The sequence below is a fragment of the Elgaria multicarinata genome, chromosome 3, assembly GCF_023053635.1.
Source record: "Elgaria multicarinata webbii isolate HBS135686 ecotype San Diego chromosome 3, rElgMul1.1.pri, whole genome shotgun sequence".
Lineage (NCBI taxonomy): Eukaryota > Metazoa > Chordata > Lepidosauria > Squamata > Anguidae > Elgaria > Elgaria multicarinata.
The window spans coordinates 154,176,507-154,187,363 of NC_086173.1; positions in this window are offsets into that span (position 1 = coordinate 154,176,507).

Below are 10,857 nucleotides of genomic sequence, written 5' to 3' on the forward strand. Positions count from 1 at the left end.
CCCCCCCCCATGTATGTTTTAAACTTTGTAAGGCCACCTTGAGGCCCAGCATTGGGCAAAAGGCGGGATACTACTACTACTACTACTACTAATAATAATAATAATAATAATAATAATAATGGCGACCATATGACCGGATTTGTCCGGGTTTTTGATGACAAATCCGGGAGGGGGGGGGAATCCGGATTTTCCCCCCAAAGAGCAGCTCTTTGACTAAAGCCCTTCCTAAGAGCTACCATCGTGCCAAGTTTCATGTGTTTATCTTTAAGAATGATGGAGTTATAAGCATTTTTGTTAATTCCCATTAGAGCTGCTCTTTGGGGAAAAATCCAGCTTCCCGCCCCCCTCCCGGATTTGTCATCAAAAACCCGGACAAATCTGGTAAAATCCGGTCATATGGTCACCCATTATTATTATTATTATTATTATTATTATTATTATTATTATTATTGCCATGCCAAACTTGGCATGGAAATAGCCATGCCAAGTTTGAATCAGATCTGTTCATCCATTTTTAAAGGATTTTTTAAAAAGTTCAAAGTTTTAAAATTATTGTGTTTTAAAACTGCTGGAGCCATACCCTTCAAACTCAGGTTGTCAAACCTCCTCTTTTGGGGTGCTGCATATTGAGCAGCTTCAGCCCTTGGCATTAAGGGGATCTCCAGTCTTTAGGTAAGAAGTCCTGGGCAAGCAGGGCACCTTTCCTGTTGCAGATTTGGTGTGCAGTCGGGTACCTGGAGCTCAGTAGAGGCAAGGCATCCACAAATCAAAATGTGGGAAAGGAGAGGTCAGTCAAAGCTGCCCACAGGGCAAAACAGAATGGGCCAGAGGCCTTTTCCTCAAATTTCCACATCACGGGCGATGAAGGGTCATCTTTAGAGAAAAACTCTCACGACCAACAGTAAGGTGCCAGTCGAGAGAGAGGCTCTATTCTTTGCAGATTCGCTGTTGCTGAAAATGTTGGAACCTGGCATATCATTGCTTTGCTTCGCTACCACTTCCCTTCAGAGTCCAGTTTTGGTGCAGTTTTGGAGGGTTTTTTTTAAAAAAAAACAAGAGTCACCGGATGCAACCAAGCCATAAGCTGTTGCCCTACCCCCAGCCACAGGGTACAAGTGCACAGCCTGGCTGGACCGTTGGGAGACTTTGGCAGAGAGAGAGGGGGGTGGGTGGGGGATTATTTGAGGCTGGAAATGTTGGCAGGCTGGCAAAAGGCAGACAGAGGCTGAAGGCAACCCAGATGAACCTGTAGCTTGGCCCTGAGGCTGGCTTGCCACGCAGAGTGTTTTAAGAGTGCATCAAAGTTGTGCAAGAGGAGAGGAGGTGGAGGCGGCTGGTGGCAGAGGTTTTTAAAATATTATATCACGCAAAAGGCGTGATATAATAATAATAATAATAATAATAATAATAATAATAATAATAATAATGTAAGAGTCACCAGACATGACCAAGCAATAACCTGCAATAAGCAATATCCCAAGCCACAAGTGTGCAGCCTAGCTGGACCGTTGGGAGACTTTGGGGGAGAGAGAGAAAGAGAGATTGTTTGAGGCTGGAGGCTTTGGTTTGTCTGCAGTGACTTAGAGTGAGAGACAACAGAGGCTGCACAGACAACCCAGAGACATCTATTGTAACTTAGCCCCATGGTGTTGGCATGAAATGCAGGGCATTAGGAAGAGGGTCTCAGAGTCGCATGTTTGTGCAGGAAGTAGACAGGAGTTCAAGTCTGGATGTGCGAAGTGGTGCCAACGCACAAGCCTTGATAAGCTAATGTATATAAGTGAGAAGTGTGAATGGGCAAAGTGGTGTTCACTGCCACAACACCCACCCTAATGTTAGAGTAGAGAAACTTGTGACAATTATACACAAGCTTTTTTAAAAAATTGAAATTAAAAAAAGCCAGCCATCCGGCCGGCCAGTAGCAAACTCTGTTAACAACAACAGCAGCTTGCAATGAGTGAAGATACAGTCAGAAAATATATTTGAGGGAAGGGGAGACTGTATCACACAAAGCATAGCAAAAGCTTCAAAGTACAGCATAACCTACAAAAGTTGGAGTGAGTGAAGTTAATTTCAGATACATTGAATCTCTCACTTGTTCTTTATTTCAGTGATTTTAACATTAAGATGCTATGTAGAACAGATTTGTCTTAAATGTGTGCTGTAAAATCAGACATGTGACCAAGGCTATGTTCAGGTGGACACGCCCCCTTAGTGCTGGACACGCCCCCTTGGGGGCAGACCATGTTGTCCTCCTTTTTGGTTTCCAAAATATGGTCACCCTAAATAATAATAATACTTGGATCGAGGCGGGGAACAACAGCGAATATAAAATACATCATGTGCAGTTAAGGGGAAATTTGAAGGAGAAATGGGAGCAGAGGGTTGGACTTGATGGCCTTATAGGCCCCTTCCAATTCTACTATTCTATGATTCTAGAAACTTCTTTGGACAGTGAATGCCACCTCCAGATGATGCTCCTTCCCCCTTCCCTGTTCTAATCCTAAGTATGTGCACTATAGAATCATAGAATAGCAGAGTTGGAAGGGGCCTACAAGGCCATCGAGTCCAACCCCCTGCTCAATGCAGGAATCCACCTTAAAGCATCCCTGACAGATGGTTGTCCAGCTGCCTCTTGAATGCCCCTACTGTGGGAGAGCCCACAACCTCCTAGGTAACTGATTCCATTGGCACACTGCTATATTATTATTATTATGTTTTCCATATGTGCCTTGTGAATAAATGGTCCTAAAACCCGGAGGCCTGGCGCTACCATTAGGCCAATTGCCCTTTAAGGGTCACAGTTTTATACAAATTAGCTGTTTTAAGAAAAAAAGGAAAAAAGGAAAATATAATAGTTCAAAAACAGCTAAATTGAAGTTGGAAATTTGGGGGGGGGGTTAAAAGTAGCTCGCCTTGCCTAGGGTGCAAATAGTCTGGCACCGGCCCTGATAAACACAGCCTGGAAATCTCTTAAACAAACAAACAAAGGGGGGATCTCTTTGAGCCCTAGACATTTCTGATTAGGTATCTCTTTGTATCTAGGGAAAGCAGTCACCCCTCCCCCATTTCCCTTTTTGCTACTGACACTTGATCCTTTCTAGCAGTTCAGGGAAGAGGAACGCCCAGTCCTGCCTGGAGTGGCCTGGGTGTGGTGGGGTAGGGTAAGGCAGGGAAGGAAGGCAAGAAAACAAACCCTGTTACATCCTGGTGTGTAATTTGAGCCATGGCTACTGTGAAGAGCTAGAGGAAGAGGCTTCAGGATGAAGCCACCTCCTCTATTTGCCTGGACTTCTTCACAAAGCTAGTGACTCTCAACGGCAGGCACAATTTCTGCATCAGCAGCTACTGGAGGGGGGGGCAGGGGGGCTCACCCAGAGGTGCCACCTGTATGTACTCTGTGCAAAGAGAGGGTGCTGCGGAAGAAGGAGAAGGGAAGAGAGGGACAACTCTGCAATTGGCACCAGGAGTAGGGTGACCATTTGAAAAGGAGGACAGGGCTCCTGTATCTTTAACAGTTGTATTGAAAAGGAAATTTCAGCAGGTGTCATTTGTATACATGAGGAACCTGGAGAAATTTCCTCTTCATCACAACAGTGAAAGCTGCAGGTGCCCTGCCCTCTTTTAAATCTGGTCACTCTAGTATAGCTCCTGCAGCTTTAACTGTAGTGAAAAAGAGGGCATTTCACCAGGTTCCCTGTACATACCAATGACACCTGCTGAAATTCCCTTTTCAATACAACTGTTAAAAATGCAGGAGCCCTGTCCTCCTTTTCATACTGTCACCCTACCCATGTGTGACAACTGTTTAGAAGCAGTTTTATTTGAAGTACGTTTTGGCCATGAAGGGAGGTGATATCTCCCCTTCCTCATATATTCTAAGTGGATCTAGAGACTACTTCAATCTATTAATAGGTTTTTAACAAGATAAAGAGTCGAGGTCTACTTGAGGAACAACCCCACCCCAATGAAAGGACAGGGAGCAGAGAGATATTTCAACATGTCTGTTTCCTCCACACCAAAGTAGCTCCATTCTGAGAGAGGCAACAACACCTCATGCTGTACATGCCTGCCCCATCTGTTTGTACTCTCTGGTTCTTTGCAAAAGGGCAGGGCAGAAAATTAAACCCAGGGTAGGAGAGGGACTCCGTTGAGCTCAGTTGAGAGTAGCTGCAATGCAAATGGTGGAATGTGGACTTGGAAGGGGTTAGGGTTAGGGTACTGGTTCCTCTCTATTCGGCCCTGGTTAGGCCTCATCTAGAGTATTGTGTCCAGTTCTGGGCTCCACAATTCAAGAAGGACGCAGACAAGCTGGAGCATGTTCAGAAGAGGGCAACCAGGATGATCAGGGGTCTAGAAACAAAGCCCTATGAAGAGAGACTGAAAGAACTGGGCATGTTTAGCCTGGAGAAGAGAAGATTGAGGGGAGACATGATAGTACTCTTCAAATACTTAAAAGGTTGCCACACAGAGGAGGGCCAGGATCTCTTCTCGGTCCTCCCAGAGTGCAGGACACGGAATAACAGGCTCAAGTTAAAGGAAGCCAGATTCCGGCTCGACATCAGGAAAAACTTCCTAACTGTTAGTACAACACTGGAACAAGTTACCTAGGGAGTTTTTGGGCTCTCCCACACTAGAGGCCTTCAAGAGGCAGCTGGACAACCGTCTGTCAGGGATGCTTTAGGGTGGATTCCTGCATTGAGCAGGGGGTTGGACTCGATGGCCTTGTAGGCCCCTTCCAACTCTGCTATTCTATGATTCTATGATATATGTATGTATACCAGGAGCTCCAGGGAGCTGCATGGGGACCATGTTCCCTTCAGTCATTGGATCTACTAGGCCATCCCTGCAAAGACAGAATGCCATACCTGGGATGGCTAACTATCCCTAAATATAGGAAAGCATTCTCCTTAGCAAGGTTCAATGTTCTCCCCTCCAAGCTATTAAAAGGCAGATTCAAGAAAATCCCAAAGAATATTAGATGCTGCCCCTGTAATGATGTAGAGGTGGAGTCCATTTTGAGTGTACTACTCTACTGCAGTTATTATCAAGAGGCCAGGAAAGACCTAATATGCCCCACTATACAGCGTTTCCCCAGTCGCTCTCCTGAGTCTCTTATGATTATTTTCCTTCAGGGTACCAATAAGCCTATTACTGAGCAAGTGGCCAAATTTTTGAATCTGGCTATTCTCATTAGACCACTCACAGATGTCTGATCATTATTTTACACCTACTGATTAGCATTTTTATTTATTATTTATTTAGAATGTTTATATACCGCTCCCCATTGAAAATTTTTTGGAGCGGTGTATAAGTTAAAATGAAAATAAAAACAGAATAAAACAGTTAAAACAAAATTTAAAAGAAGCAAAAACAGAGATTCAAGGCTGCATATTAAGGAAACGCTTCTTGGAATAAAGATGTTTTCAGGAGGCGCTGAAAGAAGTACAAAGTTGGAGCCTCCAGAGGCAGGTAATTCCACAGGAGGGGGCCACCACGCTGAAGGCCCTGCCCCTGGTGAATTCCAATCTGAGATGGAATTTTACAGATGTTGTATCCTTTTTACCATCATGTATTTTTATTAACGTCTGTGTACTTATATGCCGTAACGGTGGTCTGTTGACTGTAAATATTCTCTGGAATTTTCATACACAGACACTCACATTTGGGGGGGGGGGTTGTTAACATTGAGGTCAGGGTGGAACTGAAATGCAGTTCTTAATCATTACTTAAGAACGTACTTAATCATTACTTTATTTACATTTACAGTTGCCAGGTGATAAGTATACAGACATCTTCACATCGCTGAACTTATTAGCACACGGGAGAGCGATAAAAACAAAAGAAAATCCTTTGTCCCTACTCAAGCAGTAGAAGATAAGAACTGAACATGCTGACGAATTTTAGTTTGAATGTGCCCTGATGTAATCAGGCTTTGAGGTACTTTTACCGCCACACCCAAACCTATTTATCGCGTATGCAGAAGAGAAGCCCTCAAGCGGCGATTTCACAAGGAGACCGGAAATCTAGCCTTGCGAGAATGCAGCTTTTATCTTTAGCTGCCTGGTTATTACTATCCAGGGAATTTCCTCCAGCGATGAACTTCGGAGCACTCTTCTTGGTAGCGTTCTAGGAGCTGCTGATTGGCTGCGACGCACAGCCAAGCGGCCCCGCCCACCGGGCTTCCCCATTCTCCAGGAGCATCCGGTGGATTATCAACAGAGCCACGTGGAGGGAGGGAAGCTGGGCTCTTCCAGTAGGCGTCGCGCCGGAGTGGCTGCAGCTGTTTCGAATTCGCCGCCTGCTCCTTAGCGCTCTTCCCGGCAGCGGCGTTTCTTCGAGTGCTTGAATCAAAACGATTGCTCCGCTCCTACACGATAGGACAGCTGCGCTTTGCTGCTAATTGAGGTAAAGTGAATTTCCGTGTCGGACGGGTTTCGCAGCCTCATCTTCTCCAGGTGTGCTCCGACACCACCACCCCCAGGTAGCTTCAGTATAAGGGCGCCGAGCCTTGCAGGCCCCTCTGCTTGCACTATAGATGCCTCTTAAATTGCAGTGGTAGTCCTTTCTGCTTCTCTTTCCTCTACATTCTCCACGGCGACATATCTCTGGAGCGGATTCTTTAAAACCCCTACGGTCTGGTCAATTTCCTTATAAACGGGGGCTTGGAGTGGGTGCTGCTTTTCTTGGGTAGTTCAATCGCAGCTTTTAAAGCTCAGCTAAAAACTTTTCTTTTTTCTAAAGCTTTTAAAACTTGATTTTGATCTGACTTTTATACTGTTAGTTTTACTCTACCCTGTGCCTGTTTGGTGCATTCTCTTCCCCTTCTTATTGTTTTATTTCGATTCTATTAGAATGCAAGCCTATGCGGCAGGGTTTTGCTATTTTATTGTTTTACTCTGTACAGCACCATGTACATTGATGGTGCTATATATATAAATAAATAAATAAATAAATAATAACAATAATAGATAGAAACAGGGGAGGGGGCGAAGGAGACCCCCCTCCAACAGACCATATATAACTTGTGTTGTGTTTACAGGAGATATGGCGGTGGGTGGGAGGGTAACTTCCAGGTCTTCCAGCAACATGCATGAAAGGACCATCTGCTTCCCCTTTCCAGTTTTCCTCACAAGGCAGTGGGTTTTAGGAATTTGGAGCACAATCCTATGCCTGTTGAGACAACAAGGTCCTACAACTGCCTGGACCATAGCTGGGAAATGCCGGGAATTGTATGATTCCCCCCCTCATCTAACCATGCAGAGGCAAAAGTGCTCTTTGAAATATAGTCCCAGTGATGTGGGACTATGAACATATATCTATGCAGTCTAAATGGGTTCTTCTAGCCAGATATTAGGGTGACCCTATGAAAAGGAGGACAGGGCTCCTGTATCTTCAACAGTTGCATGGAAAAAGGAATTTCAGCAGGTGTCATTTGTATATATGGAGAACCTGGTGAAATCCCCTCTTCATCACAACTGTTAAAGCTGCAGGAGCTTTACTAGAGTGACCAGATTTAAATGAGGACAGGACACCTGCAGCTTTAACTGTTGTGATGAAGAGGAAATTTCACCAAGTTCTCCATATATACAAATGACACCTGCTGAAATTCCCTTTTCAATACAACTGTTAACGATAAAGGAGCCCTGTCCTCCTTTCTGTATGGTCACCCTGCATGTATTGTTTGCTCTGACTGGCAGCAACTTTCTAAGGTCTCTTGCCTGACCCCACTTGGAGAGTCATGGCCAGCAATTTGGATGGCTTTAAAAGGGGGGGTTGGATAAACTCCTGGAGGCCGAAGGCTATCAATGGCTACTAGCCCAGATGGTTGTGTGCTCTCTCCAGTATTCAAGGCAGTAAGCCTGTGTGCACCAGTTGCTGGGGAACATGGGCAGGAGGGTGCTGTTGCACCATGTCCTGCTTTGTTGGTCCCTGGTCGACAGCTGCTTGGCCACTGTGTGAACAGAGTGCTGGACTAGATGGACCCTCAGTCTGATCCAGCAGGGCTCTTCTTATGTTCTTATGACTCTGGAGGCCTGAGTTCTACTCCCCGCTTGGCCATAAAGCTCACTGGGTGACTTTGGGCCAGTCACTGACTCTTAGCCTAACCTACCTCACAGTGTTGTTGGGATAATATGGAGAGGAGGAGGACCATGTAAGCTGCCTTGGTTTCCTTGCAAGAGGAAAAAAGATGGAATATAGATGGAATAATAGTAAATAACTAAATTGACCCTGGGACCATCTTCATGACAAGCACTTAGGCAGGATCTACACTACTGTAGAGGGCTAATAAACTGAGACTCAATCCAGACAAGACTGAGATGCTGTTAGTAGGTGATTCCGCTGACAGGATGGGGGGTGTTCTACCGGTTCTGGATGGGATTGCACTCACCCTGGTTTGTAGGGTGGGGGTTCTTTTAGACCCATCATTGTCACTTGAGGCTCAGGTGACCTCAGTGGCACGGAGTGCCTTCTACAAACTCCGGTTGGTGGCCCAGCTACGCCCCTATCTAGACAGGGATAACCTGGCTTCAGTTGTCCATGCTCTGGTAACCTCCAAGTTAGATTACTGCAATGCGCTCTACGTAGGGCTGCCTTTGAAGACGGTTCGGAAGCTGCAGCTCGTGCAAAATGCAGCGGCCAGATTGATTTCGGGAACCAGAAGGTTTGACCACATAACACCTGCTCTGGTCCGCTTGCACTGGCTGCCTGTATGTTTCCGAGCCCAATTCAAGGTGCTGGTTTTGACCTATAAAGCCTTACACGGCTTGGGACCACAATACCTGACGGAATGCCTCTCCCAACGTGAGTACACCCGGTCACTACGCTCAACATCTAAGGTCCTCCTCCGGGTGCCTACTCCGAGAGAGGCTCGGAGTGTGGCAACGAGGGACAGGGCCTTTTCGGTGGTGGCCCCCAGACTGTGGAATGATCTCCCTGATGAGGCTTGCCTGGCGCCAATGCTGCTATCCTTCCGGCGCCAGGTTAAGACTTTCCTCTTTGCCCAGGCATATGGCGGCACATCCTAATTACCCACACATTTAGTTTTTAATCGGTTTTTAATGCTTTATGTGTGTATGCTCTGTGTTTTAGAGTTTTAAATTTTGTATACTTGTTTTTACCTCAATTTTAGAATTTCTGTAAACCGCCCAGAGAGCCCTGGCTATGGGAGTGGTATATAAGTTTAATAAATAAATAAATAAATACTGCTTTAAAACTGTTTATAACAGTAGTGACAACAGTTGGGGCCCAGTTGTAGATCCCACAGAGCTCCTGCCATGTGGAGGGGGAGGGACACCCCCCCCTTGTTGGGGGTGGGCAGATCATGAGGTCTGCATTTCCTGGTCCTGGGGATTGTGGTAACCCAACCCCCAATCCCCACATATTCCTTTCCAAGGTGGAGACCTATTGTTTTGAGGTCTCTTTTCCTGAGGGCACAGCCTGGCCATTGTAATGCTGTCCCAGAATCTGAACTAATCTCATTAGTTGAAATATTCAAGTCCAATGTCAAGCTGGGACAATTAGAATGATCTTTCCTTCAACAATGGAATCCCATTGGCTAGGTATAACCTCTCCACCATTGATTAAATAATAGATTAGATTACATAACAGACTTGGTCCTTTCAACAGAAACATTTCAGCATCCTGTAAGCTTTTCTTAGCACATTCTGCCTTAGGCCACAACTCTTTTATTTCAAATATGCCAATCCAGGCTCCTAAATCTTTCTCACTTTCTGCTGCTCATCCAACAGAGGTCTGACACCAAGACATCCCCTAATACAGCCTGCCCTCCAGATGATAATGCCTATCATCCTTACTCAACACTGTCCTGCTGTATGGGGCTGATGGGAGTTGTAGTCCCACAACATCTGGGAGGCACAAGTTTGGGAAAGGCTGCCCTAATAGATTAGGTATAGAAATTGAGAACCTGGGGCTCTCCAGATATTGTTGGACTACAATTCCCATTACTCCTATTGGACACTCTGGCTGGGGCTGATGGGAGCTGGACAACATGTGGAGGGCCACAGCCCCCCATCCGTGTCCTAGAGCGTTTGAGCTAGCCAGCCTCATGTCCTACAAGGCTGAACATATATGTTAGAGCTGCCTTCCCCAACCAGGGACTATGATTCCCATCACCCCAAGCCAGCTTGGGTGTGCTGTCTGGGGATGATGGGAGTTGTAGCCCAGCAGATGAAATACACTCAGTTGTAGAAGGCTGCATTTAGTTATACCACAGGAATTCTCATATATGCCATCCCTGCCCATTATATTTATTTTATTACATTTATATACCACCCCACAGCCGAAGCTCTCTGGGCAGTTCACAAAAGCTAAAAACAGTAAACATTAAAAGTATACAAAACTTAAAAACCATCAGAGACATAAAAACAACAGCATCCATTTAAAACAACAATTCTGGGGTCCATTAAAAAACAAACTTAGCGTTCAATGCCGTTAAATGCCTGGGAGGAGAGGAAAGTCTTGACCTGGTGTCTGAAAGATAATGTTGGCGCCAGGCGAGCCTCATCAGGGAGATCATTCCACTCTTGGGTGGCCACCACCGAAAAGGCCCTCTCCCTTGTTGCCATCCTCCGAGCTTCCCTTGGAGTAGGCACTCGGAGGAGGACCTTAGATGTTGAGTGCAGTGTACGGGTAGGTTCATGTCGGGAGAGGCGTTCCATCAGGTATTGTGGTCCCAAGCTATGTAGGGCTTTATAGGTTTAAACCAGCACCTTGAATTGGGCTTGGAAACGTATAGGGAGCCAATTAAAGCAGGCCAGAATCGGTGTTAAATGCTCAGACCTCCCTGCACCATCTTCTGGAGCTGACCCACCAAGTAGGAGCGGACCCACTGCA